Genomic DNA, 15,486 nt, shown 5'->3' with positions numbered 1-15,486 from the left:
TGGCCCTCTGCCATGTGCTCACACACTAACCATGCCAAGTGTTTGCAGCTGGAAAACAAGCAAGCAAACTTAACCACAGCTGTTTCCCCTACAGTGAGTATATCTGATTCTGTGAAGAGCTACAGAAAGATATTTACCTAAGAGTGATACAAACAATTTTCAAGTGGATATTAGAAAATCTTGTGTTTTAAAATTTTGGTATATAGAGCTTTTTTGGAGATATACCCCTTTGTATTAAACAAAATTGTATTTCTATATACTAACTCTTCAGTCTTGGTACTAGGTGTAAGGTTTGGGTTCAAGGTGCTTTTAAAACCAGAGCCCCCTTTAGGCCCTGGCCAGTTGGCTCAGTGGTAGAGCGTCGGCCTGGCATGCGGAAGTCCCGGGTTCGATTCCCGGCCAGGGCACACAGGAGAAGCGCCCATCTGCTTCTCCACCCTCACCCCCTCCTTCCTCTCTCTCTCTTCCCCTCCCACAGCCCAGGCTCCACTGGAGCAAAGATGGCCCGGGCGCTGGGGATGGCTCCTCGGCCTCTGCCCCAGGCGCTAGAGTGGCTCTGGTTGCGACAGAGCGACGCCCTGGAGGGGCAGAGCATCGCCCCCTGGTGGGCGTGCCGGGTGGATCCCAGTCGGGCATATGCGGGAGTCTGTCTGATTGTCTCTCCCCGTTTCCGGCTTCAGAAAAAAACCAGAGCCCCCTTTAAAACTTAAATTCCCCTCACCCAATTTCTTACCCAGGCTCAACACTGAACATTTTCCTTTCTCACTATTAGGTTGTTGTTAAACTGGCTTACTATTCTCTCACTTAATGTCTTCTGGCCTTTGCTTTGAAATGTAGAAAAAAGTTTTATCTCTACAGAAGTGTTGGGGAAAGCTTACATTGGAAAGGGACCTGAGGATCAGGGAAGTTTAAATCATAATAGTTGTTTGTAAAAGCCTAGCTGCAGGCCAGAGCCGCTGTCTCAGGGCAATACAAGCCTGTGGGAGGAGGGGGTCTGGCCTGCCGCCAGCCAGGGCCCTTTGAACTAGCACAGGCCTCCTTTAGACCAGTGGTCCCCAAACCCCAGGCCACGGACCGGTACCAGTCCATGGGCCATTTGGTACCGGTCCACAGAGAAAGAATAAATAACTTACATTATATCCATTTTATTTATATTTAAATCTGAACGATGTTTTATTTTTTAAAAATGACCAGATTCTCTCTGTTACATCCAAGACTCACTCTTGATGCTTGTCTTGTAAGTTCGACAATTATATTTAAAAATACCACAGTTTTTACGCCAGTCGCATAATTTTATTTTGTGCATTTATCCATCCCACCCTAAAAGTCGGTCCGTGAAAATATTTTCTGACATTAAACTGGTCCATGGCCCAAAAAAGGTTGGGGACCACCGCTTTAGACAGTTAAGCCGGAGATAAACAATTTGGAGAAATGATGGTGCCGCTCCAATCCACATACGAGAAAATATTACCTTGTACCTATAGAGAGAGGCAACATCAGCCATTTTTCCCAAGACCCCTGACTCACCTATATATATCTTACTCCCTCCCTCCCTGGGGGTCGGCACAGCTTGGTCTGTCTCTGCCACTTTCATCCAGGCTTTTAAAATAAACTTTCCTTGTGGAACACGCTAGCCTCGTGTTGTTTTCAGTTTGTCCCATGGTCTCGACCTTTCACTAGGAAGCGAATTATGACTGATGGATGGAGTTCTCTTCCTAGGTGTCCTCTTCACTTCAGTGACCAGAGTTTGGAAATGATCAGAGAGTGCTACGAAAATGAGGTTGCAACACTGAGAGGACACTCCCTCGGGGCACTCTGAATTGGCTCCAGCCAAGAACAGGGAAGGTTCTTAGGGGATCCTCTAGGGCCTGGGCCAGTCGGCTTTTGCCAGGACTTTCCTAAAGAGGTTGTTAGGATCCAGATTTTTGACACTAAAAAGGAAAAAAAATTTTTTTCATTAAATTCATTCAAATAATAATTATTAGGGAAGAATCCTATTACAGGCCTAGTGTTAAATCAGAATTGGAGAAAACCATGTTTACGGGCATGAAACTTAAAAATCTATTATTTGTTATAACAATGGATTTGCAGAGTCCCTGAGAGATTGTTACTACATAAGGCTCCTCTAATAATTAAGTTTTCATGTAAAACCAGGTACCCTGTGGTGTTTGAAATGGTTGGAATGACCTTATTGCAGGACTGTGAGTTAGTATATTCTAGAAAGATGTTTCGAGTCCTGGGGAATCTAGGCATCACAAGCCTTCCTATTCCTCTATGATTCATTAGAATTTAGGGGGATAAGCTGACTGACTTCGGAAGGAATCTAAACACAATACAGTACTGTTTGGTAGATATCCATCAATAACATTGTTATGGAAGCTTCATTCTTTGAGTCAGGTGTGGAATGCTCTTTTGGTCAACAACATTTTAGGATGATATTCTGTGAGCCCAAGGAATCTCCAACATATTTTATCTATTTCCCAGGTCTGTGAAAGATCTCACACATTCTATGAACTATTTTATCATTAAGAAATATTGGTCACGTGTGTCCTAATTAGGCTCAATCTAAAAATGTAAAATATGATTCATATTAGCTTTCTTTACTAAGCTTCCATCAGTAAAATTTACTGTTGTTATTGGAGGGTAGAATTATAGCATTGGCATATTTGCCTTTTAATAAGGATTAAAGTACATGTAGCTATAATTTCTATTCAACCAAGTGCTACAGTTATTTATATCATCCTTTCTACATGTAAGGCAGTTTCAGAGTAGAATTTCTTGATCCACAGTGTTAGATTTAACCAGAACATTAGTGAATTCTGTGTGCTGTTGTTTTTAATTTTCTAATTAATAAAAAAAATCAACATGATATCTTTTGGCTTTTTCTTCTATGCATTCGTATGTTTGGTTAGCTTGTTATGCTTTTGTTACAGGACATGAGAGGGCATCACATGTACATTTCTGAAAGTATTGCATTTCACAGTAAGAAGCCAAGTTCAACAAATAAAAATTATGTTTCAGTTAATTTAATGTAATATTTGAAGTGAAAAAAATAAACAAATGAATAGTCTGTGAGAAATGAGTAACAGAAGTTCAAAAGATGAGAAAAAATATGTTCTATATTAAGATAGTTCTGGAGATTTTCTCATTCTCTCTTATGGTTCCTTTTGACCACAAGAATCTTCTAGATCTTCAGGGTATAAACATCTTTTGCCAGTGTGCAATACTATGGAGGTGAAAGGCATAGCTATATTTTTAGAGTTTTGTTGTTTCTCCATTTATTCATATATAAGTTTCTGGGTTTTTTTTCCTAAAATAAGGATTCTAAACTTCTGTGTTACAGTAATAAAGCCTAACATTGCTTGATTTTCCCCCCCAAAATGATAATATCAGCTTTTGAATTTGTTGCTTGTCATTTTTTCATAAAAAGAAAAAGAAAATAAGATGTCAACAACTCACTACCTGCTGTTTGAGTTCCTTCCAATAGGAAGAAACTCATTTAGTGATGGACTGTATATTTCTATGAGAATATCCTTTAAAGCCAAAAATATAATTTTAACTTATTAAATAAAAGGTCCTAAGAAAAACATGGAAGTAGCATATCCCTAAATTCCTGGTTTTTCATTTTTTTCATTTTATTACAAATAACACTGGGGAACAATTTTTTTTTTTCATTTTGTGTTGCATGAGGTTTTAGAACTGTTTCTATATATTTCTACATTGCTGATTCCAAATCTGAAATCCGTTTTTTGGCGCATGCTCTAGTTTTTATGCAATTTTAATTTTTTTTGTTACAGTTAATGGCATGCATTGGTTTTTAAATTGGATTTAAAGGGCAACAACTCTTGGATTGAACATAACCACAAGCAATTAATGTTTTATAAACATCACTTTTACATAAATGTAGTTGTTTTTAAATGTAAAAAATTATTATCTGATAAAAAACACCTTCTTATTTTGTTTTAAGATTGAATCATGGCTTCTTCCAGTAGGCGTAAATATAAGGTAGTCCTGACACCTTCTGTTATATATGTGGCTGTTATACACTTCAACGTCAAAGGTGTAATATTTCATCATTTGTGACATGTGCATGTATTACCTATTTTCAGCGGTTCCAATTGGTTATTCAACTCATCTGTGAGAAGATTATAATGACATAAAAATTGTCCTCGACTTTCTGAAGTATAAGGAGCATAACTGGATCATTTGTGTGGATCTTAAAATGGTCAATTTCCTGCTAGGACAACAAAGAGGTTTCACGAAGTATCCTTGCTTTCTGTGCTTGTGGGATAGCCGAGCTCGGGAGAAACACTGGACACAGAAGGAGTGGCCGAAATGTGAAGCTCTGGAAGTAGGGATGCAAAGTATTGTGAATGAACCTGTAGTTAATCGAGACAGGATCATTTTTCCCCACTTCACATCAAACTTGGCTTAATGAAGCAGTTTGTTCAGGCTTTGAATAGAGAAAGTGAATACTTTCAACATATTATTTCTGCTTTTCCTGCCTTGTCTTTCGAGAAGATAAAATCAGGTGTATTCGATGGACCTCAAATTCAAACCCTCATACGTGACAAAGAATTTGCCAGGAAGATGAACAAGGAGGAGAAAGCATCATGGCAGTCTTTTGTGGCAGTTATAAACAACTTCCTTGGCAACAAAAAAGCAGGAAACTATGAACTTCTGGTTCAAATGATGCGGTTGGCTTCTGTGACATTGGATGTAACATAAGTGTTAAGATTCACTTCCTGAACAGTCACCTTGATAAGTTTCCCGAAAATCTTGGAGCTGTTAGTGATGAGCAGACTACTGCTGGAGCATCAAACGAGATTGCCCTCAACAAGTACACAAATGCAAAAGCTACAAATGCAAATTTTTGCCTGAATAGAATTTAAATAAGTTTTGAACAAATTTTATGATTAAAATAAGTGTTTTAATATGTTCTATTTCAAAATTGTAGACAAATTCTGATGCAATCATACCTTTTAGTGTATTAGTATATTTACTGCATTATATAAATTATTATATTTTCACAAAGATGATGCCCAAGAAGACATTCTACTTCATTATGTTAAACTGAATGTTGAAAATTTTACAATAAGATGAAAACGTAATATCTTGAATTGCAAAAAAACTGTGGCTTACAGAGAAAAACTGTCAGATTTGAGATCCGCACACTCAAATTAGGTAAGAACAAGTGTTTTTGTGGATGCAACAAAACTTGTTTTCCCCAGTGATTTGTCTTGAAATCCTTTCCTTTTTGTATTCCTTGACAAATAAGCAAGTGCTGATTGACAGATTAGACTTACTAATATTGCCTTCCCCTTTCCTGAGAGAGCTCTTCTACTTAATTTTTGACAGCTAAAAATGACTGCTTGCCAACATTGTCAATGATAGCCTGAGTAAGTAATTTTGCTCTATAGATTTTCCAGTCTCCCATTTTCCTTACTTTTTCTTTTCCCTTCATATTCATTGTTCTTATTAAGATCAAACAATTAAAAATGAAATAGAATTGTGTTTTCCCTCTACTGAATCCATTTATGCTTTGCTTAGTTTTGTAAATTTGTTGTTTACAAAATAATGTAAAGGACTAGCTTAAGGGTGACTTTTAGGAGCTGACAGCAACTCCCACTGGCAGTCAGAAAGGAAAGGGGGGTTCCAGTCCTACAATCTTATGAAATTTAATTCTTCCAACCAACCACATGAATTTGGCAGAGGACTCTGAGCTCTAGATGAAAAAGTAGCCTGGCTAACCCCTTGATTTTAATCTAATGAGATGCTAAACAAAAATTCATTTGAACTGAGCCTGAAGTTTGGACTAAAAGAAGTGCTGAGAAAATAAACTGGACAAATAGGTATACTTTAAGCTGCTAAGTATGTGTTGATTTGTTATGCAGCTATAGCAAACTAATACAATGTTCCAGGCTCCCCTTGTGCTTTCCCTGCCCAAGCCCTAAAATCAGCCATTTTTCAAGGAGTTTTTTGGTCCAACAATGAGAAACCTGTCTAAAATTACATATAATTTTATTTATTTATTTATAATGATTTTATTTATTCATTTTAAAGAGAAGAGTGAGAGAGAGAGAGAGAAGGGAGAAGGGGGGAGGGGGACAGGAAACATCAGCTACCATATGTGCCTTAACCAGGCAAGCCCAGGATTTTGAACCGGTGACCTCAGTGTTTCAGGTCGATGCTTTATCCACTGCACCACCACAGGTCAGGCTAAAATTACATATAATTTTAATAAATGTTATTTATTCTTAATTTATTATATCTTTATGTATTTTAAATTTGTTTTTATTTATTATAAATAAATAATAAGCCTGGTTATAATTATATCTACCTAATAATATATAATGCACATACACACAGATATACCTACACATATGCTCTCTACAACTGAACAAAAACACAAACCCATCTCTTTCTCTCTATCTGTGTATGCCTTTAATCCTTTTTTCTCTTGTTTAATCCCTTTTTGTCAGTTTTTAATGGTATACTTTAATTCATATCTATTTCGTATACAAAAATTAATAAACATATTCAAATCTCTTGTTCCGCTTTCAAAAATCCATCTTTTACTTTAATTGATATTTCTCTATTGTTTGTCCTATTTCTATTTCACAAATTTTCTTTTTATTTTCTCTATTTTTAGCTTAATTTGTCCTTATTTTTATAACTTCTTAAGGTAAAATCTTGGTTTGTAATAAAAGCTCTTTCTGCTTTTCTATGTAAGCATTTAAAACTATACTTTCCTTCTAATCATTACTAAATCCATGATTTTTGATATATTATATTTCATTATCATTTGGTACAAATATTTTATAATTTTCTACATGGTTATTTTTGGCTCATGATTATTTAGAATATGTGTTTTCATTTCAAGTAATTGTGAAATTTTGCTATTTCAATTAAAAATTGGTTTCCAATTCATTGTAACTGAAAAATACACTGTGACTTAAATTGTATTAAATTTATTGCAATATATTCTATGCCACAACATATGACATACCTGGATAAATATCCCATGTGCATTTCAAAAGAATGTGTATTTGCTTTGTCAGGTGGAGTGTTCCATAAATATCAATTGGGCAAAATTATTTAATAGTGTAGTTAAGTCTTTTCTATTTTTATTTTATTTTAATGGGGTGACATTGATCAATCAGGGTACATAGGTTCAGAGAAAACATCTCCAGGTTATTTTGACATTTGATTATGTTGCATACCCATCACCCAAAGTCAAATTTTCTTCTATCACCTTCTATCTGGTTTTCTCTTGTCCCACCCCTCCCCCTTCTTCCTCCCTTCCCCTCCCCACCCCCAGTAACCACCACACTCTTGTCCATGTCCCTGAGTCTCATTTTTATGTCCCACCTATGTATGGAATCATATAGTTCTTAGTTTTTTCTGATTTACTTATTTCACTCAGTATAATGTTATCAAGGTCCATCCATGTTGTTGTAAATGATCCGATGTCATCATTTCTTATGGCTGAGTAGTATTCCATAGTATATATGTACCACATCTTCTTTATCCAATCATCTATTGAAGGGCTTTTTGGTTGTTTCCATGTCTTGGCCAATTTGAACAATGCTGCAATGAACATGGGGCTGCATGTGTCTTTATGTACCAGTGTGTTTGAGTATATTCCCAGTAGAGGGATTGCTGGGTCATATGGTAGTTCTATTTTTAATTTTTTGAGGAACCACCATACTTTCTTCCTTAGTGGTTGTACTATACATTCCCGCCAACAGTAGATGAGGGTTCCTTTTTCTCCACAGCTTCTTCAACACTTGTTATTACCTGTCTTGTTGATAATAGCTAGTATAATTGGTGTGAGGTGTTAACTCATTGTAGTTTTGATTTGCATTTCTCTAATAACTAATGAAGATAAGCATCTTTTCATATATCTGTTGGCCATTTGTATTTCTTCCTGGGAGAAGTGTCTGTTCATGTTCTCTTCCCATTTGTTTTTATTGGATTGTTGGCTTGTTTGTTGTTGAGTTTTATGAGTTCTTTGTATATTTTGGATATTAGGCCCTTATCTGTGCTGTTGTTTTAAAATATCATCTCCCATTTAGTTGGCTGTTTGTTTTGTTGTCAGTTTCTTTTGCTGTGCAAAAGCTTCTTAGTCTGAGGTGGTCCCATTCATATATCTTTGCTTTCACTTCCCTTGCCTTGGAGTCAAATTCATAAAGTGCTCTTTGTAACCAAGGTCCATGGGTTTAGTATGTTTTCTTCTATGTAATTTATTGTTTCAATTCTTATATTTAGGTCTTTGATCCATTTTGAATTAATTTTAGTACAAGGGGACAAGATGTAGTTGAGTTTCATTCTTTTGCATGTGGCTTTTTAGTTTTCCCAGCACCATTTGTTGGAAAGGCTTTCTTATCTCCATTGTATGTTGTTGGCCCCTTTATCAAAAATTATTTGACCATATATATGTGGTTTTATTTCTAGACTTTCTATTCTGTTCCATTGGTCTGAGTGTCTATTTTTCTGCAAATACCATGCTGTTTTGATTGTCATGGCCCTATAATACAGTTTGAAGTCAGGTATTGTAATGCCCCCAGCTTCATTCTTTTTCTTTAGGACTGCTTTGGCTATTCGGGTTTTTTATAGTTCCATATAAATCTGATGATTTTTTGTTCCATTTCTTTAAAAAATGTCATCAGAATTTTGATGGGAATTGCATTAAATTTATGAATTGCTTTGGGTAAGATGGCCATTTTGATTATATTTATTCTTCCTATCCAAGAACAAGGAATATTTTTCCATCTTTTCAATTTCCTTTAACAATGCTTTGTAGTTTTCATTATTATATAGGTCCTTTACATTCTTTGTTATGTTTATTCCTAGGTATTTTTTTGTTGTTGTTGCAATCGTGAAGGGGATTATTTTTTTGAGTTCGTTTTCTACTATTTCATTGTTGGCATATAGAAAGGCTACGGACTTTTGTATATTAATTTTGTATCCTGCAGCCTGACCTGTGGTGGCGCAGTGGGTAAAAGCGTCGACCTGGAAATGCTGAGGTCGCCGGTTCACAACCCTGGGCTTGCCTGGTCAAGGCACATATGGGAGTTGATGCTTCCTGCTCCTCCCCTCCTTCTCTCTCTGTCTCTCTCCTCTCTCTCTCTCTCTCTCTCTCCCTCTCTCTCCTTTCTAAAAATGAATAAATAAATAAATAAAAAATTAAAAAAAAAATAATCATACTAAGTTTAATTTTGTATCCTGCGAACTTATTGTATTGGTTTATTGTTTCTAGTAGTCTTTTTGTGGAGTCTTTGGGGTTTTCGATGCATAGGATCATATCATCTGCAAAAAGTGATACCTTTACTTCTTCTTTTCTGATATGGATGCCTTTTATTTCTTTCTCTTGTCTGATTGCTCTGGCCAGAACTTCTAGCACCACATTAAATAAGAGTGGAGAGAGTGGACAACCCTGTCTTGTTCCTGATTTAAGGGGGAAAGTCCTCAGTTTTATGCCATTTAATATGATGTTGGCTGATGGTTTATCACATATGGCCTTTATCATGTTGAGATATTTTCCTTCTATACCCATTTTGTTGAGTGTCTTAAACATAAAGTTGTGTTGTATTTTATCGAATCCCTTTTCTGCATCTATTGATAAGATCATGTGGTTTTTGTTCTTTGTTTTGTTGATATGGTGTATTATGTTAACTGTTTTACATATGTTGAACCATCCTTGAAATTCTGGGATGAATCCCACTTGATCATGATGTATTTTTTAATATGTTGTTATATTTGATTTGCCAGTATTTTGTTTAATATTTTAGCATCTGTATTTATTAGAGATATTGGTCTGTAGTTTTCTTTTTTTGTGCCGTCCTTGCCAGGTTTCGGTATGAGGGTTATGTTGGCCTCATAAAATGTGTTTGGAGGTATTGCTTCTTCTTCAATTTTATGGAAGACTTTGAGTAGAATAGAAACCAAGTCTTCTTTGAATGTTTGATAGAATTCACTAGTATAACCATCTGGGCCTGGACTTTTATTTTTGGGGAGGTTTTTAATAGTGTTTTTTTTATTTCCTCCCTGCTAATTGGTCTGTTTAGGCTTTCTGCTTCTTCATGACTCAGTCTAGGAAGGTTGTATTGTTCTAGGAATTTATCCATTTCTTCTAGATTGTTGAATTTGGTGGCATATAGTTTTTCATAGTATTCTACAATAATTCTTTGTATATCTATGATGTCTGTGGTGATTTCTCCTCTTTCATTTTGGATTTTGTTTATATGATTTCTTTCTCTTTTTTCCTTGGTGAGTCTTGCCAAGGGTTTGTCAATTTTGTTGATCTTTTCAAAGAACCAGCCCCTTGTTTTATTAATTTTTTCTATAGTTTTTCTGTTCTCTATTTCATTTATTTCTGCTCTGATTTTTATTATTTTCTTTCTTCGGCTGGTTTTGGGTTGTCTTTGTTCTTCTTATTCTAGTTCCTTAAGGTGTGAAGTTAAGTGGTTTACTTGGGCTCTCTCTTGTTTGTTCATATAGGCCTGAAGTGATATGAACTTCCCTCTTATCACTGCTTTTGCTGCATCCCAGAGATTCTGATATGTCGTATTGTCATTTTCATTTGTCTGTATATATCTTTTGATTTCTGCGCTTATTTCTTCTTTGACCCATTCATTTTTTAGAAGTATGTTGTTTAGTTTCCACATTTTTGTGGGGGTTTTTTTCTCTTTTTTGCAGTTGAATTCTAATTTCAAGGCTTTATGATCAGAAAATATGCTTGGTACAATTTCAATTTTTCTGAATTTGCTGATGTTATTTTTGTGGCCCAACATATGGTCAATTCTTGACAATGTTCCATGTACACTAGAGAAAAATGTATACTCTGTCACTTTGGGATGAAGTGTCCTGTAGATTTCTATCATATCCAGGTGCTCTAGTGTTTTGTTTAAGTCCAATATATCTTTACTGATTTTCTGTTTGGATGAACGATCTAGAGCCATCAGCGGTGTATTGAGGTCTCCAACTATGATTGTATTTTTGTCAGTTTTTGTTTTTAGGTCAATAAGTAGCTGTCTTATATATTTTGGTGCTCCTTGGTTTGGTGCATATATATTAAGGATTGTTATGTCTTCTTGATTCAGTGTCCCCTTAATCATTATGAAATGACCATTTTTGTCTCTGAGTAATTTTTCTGTTTTGTAGTCAGCATTATTAGATATAAGTATTGCTACACCTGCTTTTTTTGGATGTATTTGCTTGGAGTATTGTTTTCCAGCCTTTCACTTTAAATTTGTTTTTATCCTTGATGCTTAGATGTGTTTCTTGTAGGCAGCATACAGTTGGATTTTCTTTTTTAATCCATTCTGCTACTCTGTGTCTTTTTATTGGTAAGTTTAATCCATTTACATTTAGTATAATTATTGACACTTGTGGGTTTTCTATTGCCATTTTATAAATTGCTTTCTGTTAGTTTTGTATCTTGTTTGATTCTTCTCTTTTGTTTTTCTATCATTTGTTTTTGTTTGTTTGTATTCCATACTTCTTTCCTCTGTTGCTACCTTTTTCAAATCATGTGCTTCTGTGGTGGTTTTTTCAAGGGTGGTTACCATTAAGTAATGAAAAGGGTACCTACCATATTCATTGTAGTACCCTATCTTATGAGTGTTTCTGCACTCCATCGTCCTTTGCTACAGTTAATCTCCGTCCTCTCCCCTTTTTTTGTTTTTGTTGTCACAGTTTAAATTTGGTTTTATTGTGTTCTTGGTGGAGCTTTTACTTGTGGTTTTGCTTTGTTTTGTTCTTTGTATCTGGTTGGAAAACCCCCTTTAGTATTTCCTGGAGTAGGGGTTTTCTGATAATAAATTCCCTCATCTTTTCTGTATTTGTGAATGTTTTTATTTCTCCTTCATATTTGAAGGATAGCTTTGATGGTTATAGTATTCTTGGCTGAAAGTTCCTCTCTTTCAGAGATTTAAATATTGGGGTCCACTTTCTTCTACCCTGTAGAGTTTCTGTTGAGATATCTGATGATAATCTAATAGGCCTTCCTTTATATGTTGTATTCTTCTTTTCCCTGGCTGCCTTGAGAATTTTTTCTTTGTCGTTGGTTTGTGCCATTTTCATTATGATGTGCCTTGGAGTAGGTTTGTTGTGGTTAAGAAAACTCGGTGTTCTATTTGCTTCTTGAATTTGAGGCTTTAGTTCTTTCCACAGGCTTGGGAAGTTCTCATCTATTATTTGTTTGAATATGTTCTCCATTCCATTTTCTCTCTCTTCTCCCTCTGATATACCTATTATTCTTATGTTATTCTTTTTTATGGAGTCAGACAATTCCTGTAGGGCTTTCTCATTTTTTAAAATTTTTGAGTCTCTCTCTTCTTCTCTCTGTTGTGCTTGAAGTTGCTTGTCTTCTATGTCACTAACCTACCTTCTATCTGGCCTGTTCTATTAGCTAAGCTTGTTACCTCATTTTTAAGTTCATGAATTGAGTTTTTCATCTCTGTGTGATTTGTTTTTATAGTTTCAATTTCCTTGGTAATATATTCTTTGTGTTCATTGAGTTGTTTTCTGAGCTCCCTAAATTGCCTTTCTGTGTTTTCTTGTATATCTCTGAGTATTTTTAGGATTTCTATTTTAAATTCTCTGTCATTTAGCTCCAAGGTTTCCAATCTATTAAATTTTTTTTCATAGATTTTTCCACATCTATCTGTGCTACTTCTCTATCTTTTGTATCCATGATATATGATTTCCTTTTTCTTAATGGCATCTGAGGGTGGTCTTGTTGATAGCACTAATGAGAATTAATAAAGAATAAAGAATAAAAAGTTAAAAAATGGAAAAAAATTTGGAAAAAAACAAAACAAAACAATAATAATAATTTATTATTCCCCCCTTTTTTTCTCTTCCCCTCCTCTCCCCTCCTCCTTAGGAAAATATCATGATGAACTGTAAATTATATTATGCTAAATGAAACAAAAGCTGCCTATAACAGAGGGCCTGAGTTGGGGGGAAATGTTCAAGGGGCAGAAAAGGAGGTAGGGACCCACAAAATGCAAAAAAGGAAAAAATTTGGGTCAAGTATAAAATGATTTGCTTGTAAGTGATGGTCGACTAAGAGATATAATGAGAAGGATAAGAGGGAAACAGGAAAGAAGAAAAAAATTACTATTGTATTAAGTGGAGCAAAAACTAAATAGAATGGATAGCCTGGGTTGGGAAGAATGCTAATGAGTTTAAAAGTGAAGTAAAAAGCACCCAAACTGCCACAAAAAAACGAGTCCCAAATAAAATAATTTGTTTGTGATTGAGGATTGAATAAGAGGAAAAGTAAAAGGAGAAAAGAAGAAACTAATAGAGAGGGAGAAAAAAGAAAAAGGGGAAAAGGAAAAGAAGAAAAAATAAAAAACACAAAGAAAGAGATAGAGAGAGAAAGTTAAAGGTTTTGGAGTGTAACCCTCACGGAGAGTAAGGAAGAAGAAAAGCAATAAAATGGGAAATGTAACACTTATGGGTAGTATTGTTCAAGAAGAGGAAAGAAAAGACAGGCAGAGAATAAAGGGACCAAGGTGGAGGAAAAAGAAATAATAATAATAAAGGCCAGAAGATGAAAGAAACAAACAAAAATAATAATGGAACAAGTTATAAAGTCTATGGATTTTTCTTGATTTTGAGAGGTTAACTTCTTCCTTTTTCTTTCCTTTCCCTCTTCCTGGTTGGTGACTCTGTACCCCAGGCTCTGCCCCTGTGGCACACTTAGGTAGAAATTTGCAGTTGTTGAGACTCTACGGCGATGTCATATATTAGGCTTCAGTCTCATTGGTAGTCAAGGCTTGCAAATGCTAACAAGCCTTGACTTCCTTTTTCCTCCACCTTGGTCCCTTTATTCTCAGCCTGATGATCGAGCTATGAGGCTGCCTCTGCCTGGGAGTAAGAGGCTCAAAGAGCTGGCAAATCCCCACTCTATCCCCACTCAACACAGGGCTCTGGGTAAGGTTTTGTCAGTCAGAGCCACCAACGTAATCAGGCGGGGCTGGGAGCCAATTGCTCTCAAGGTGACTTTCTATGAGCCTCCAGGCCTGTTCAGCATGCCTAGCACTCTGTGGGCCACTCTCCCCAGGCTTTTTGCACTTTGTAACCTGTTTTGGCTGGGAAGAAGATGCACTAGTCACTGCCTGCAGTATAGGAGGTCTTAACAGCTGCCAAGTCCCTCTTTTTAGCGTATATTCCTGAGTATGAAAGCTCTGCCAATCAGAAGTTGCCCCCACCCCTTTAGCAAGAGGCACTAAAAAATATCACACCTCTTGTCTTAGATCGCTGAACTGAGAGAGATCTTGTCAGTTAGAGCCACATAGGTCAGTTGGGAGGTGAGCAGACTGTGGGTTAAGCTAATTTCAGCGATTGAATCCACCGATCTGCTCCAGAAAGAACTGCAAGCTGCCCGCGTGCCCCTCCATCGAGGCTTGATTGTTAGCTTGAATGGCTGGGTGAGGTGCCCCGCCTGCCCAGAGAAGCTCAGGTATAGGGAAGTTCGAAGTTCGCTTTGGCACACTCCCCGCGCTGCTGGCAGCTGCTGCTCGCGTTGCAGGGCGTTAGCCGCATGGGCTGATTCGCTGCAGGCAAACTCTTTCCTCGGCTTGAATGAACGTCAGTGCCGCAACCTAGCTTCCTCCACACCCTTAGACACCCCCCCGACTCTCAGTTCCAAGTGAAAGCAGCCTTTGCTCAGGTTAGTGAGGAAGGCAGAGTGTTCCTTTCTCCATCTTATTTCCTTCAGGGTTGATTATATATTTAGTCAATTTTTTTGCTCGATCATACCTTTGTTTTCAGTATGTGGGACTCCCAGACGCTCCAAGGATAGATTTTTCTGTCTCTGGTTGATGAACTTGTTGAAATTTTGGGGAGATTTGTCGGTCACACTCCTCATGATGCCATTTCTCTGACGTCACTCCCCAGCACCATTTGTTGAAGAGGCTTTCTTTTCTCCATTGTGTGTTGTTGGCCCCTTTATCAAAAATTATTTGACCATATACATTTGGTTTTATTTCTGGGCTTTCTATTCTGTTCCATTGGTCTGAGTGTCTATTTTTCTGCCAATACCATGCTGTTTTGATTATCGTGGCTCTATAATATAGTTTGAAGTCAGGCATTGTAATGCCCCCAGCTTCATTCTTTTTCCTTAGGATTGCTCTGGCTATTCGGGTTTTTTTTATAGTTTCATATAAACCTGATGATTTTTTGTTCCATTTCTTTAAATAATGACATTGGAATTTTGATGGGAATTGCATTAAATTTGTATATCACTTTGGGTAATATAGTCATTTTGACTATATTTATTCTTCCTATCCAAAAACAAAGAATATTTGTCCATTTCATTATATCTTTTTTGATTTCCCTTACCAGTGCTTTGTAGTTTTCATTACAAAGATCCTTTACATTCTTTGTTATGTTTATTCCCAGGTATTTTTGTTGTTGTTGTTGCAACCATGAAGGGGATTGTTTTGTTTTTTTTAGCTCGTTTTCTGA

The 15,486-nt window shown here is 36.4% G+C and overlaps 1 non-coding gene across 1 annotated transcript; it reads left to right on the top strand.

Annotated features, from left to right (window-relative positions):
• The first annotated feature begins 331 nt into the window (after positions 1 to 331).
• TRNAA-GGC (transfer RNA alanine (anticodon GGC)) lies at positions 332 to 407 on the top strand. The gene has a single exon. It is a non-coding gene; the product is annotated as a tRNA-Ala (tRNA).
• Positions 408 to 15,486: the final 15,079 nt, after the last annotated feature.

Source organism: Saccopteryx leptura, chromosome 7 (assembly GCF_036850995.1).
Source record: "Saccopteryx leptura isolate mSacLep1 chromosome 7, mSacLep1_pri_phased_curated, whole genome shotgun sequence".
Classification (NCBI taxonomy): Eukaryota; Metazoa; Chordata; class Mammalia; order Chiroptera; family Emballonuridae; genus Saccopteryx; species Saccopteryx leptura.
The sequence above is the reverse complement of the archived record's forward strand: the minus strand, read 5'-3'. Positions and strand labels throughout refer to the sequence as shown.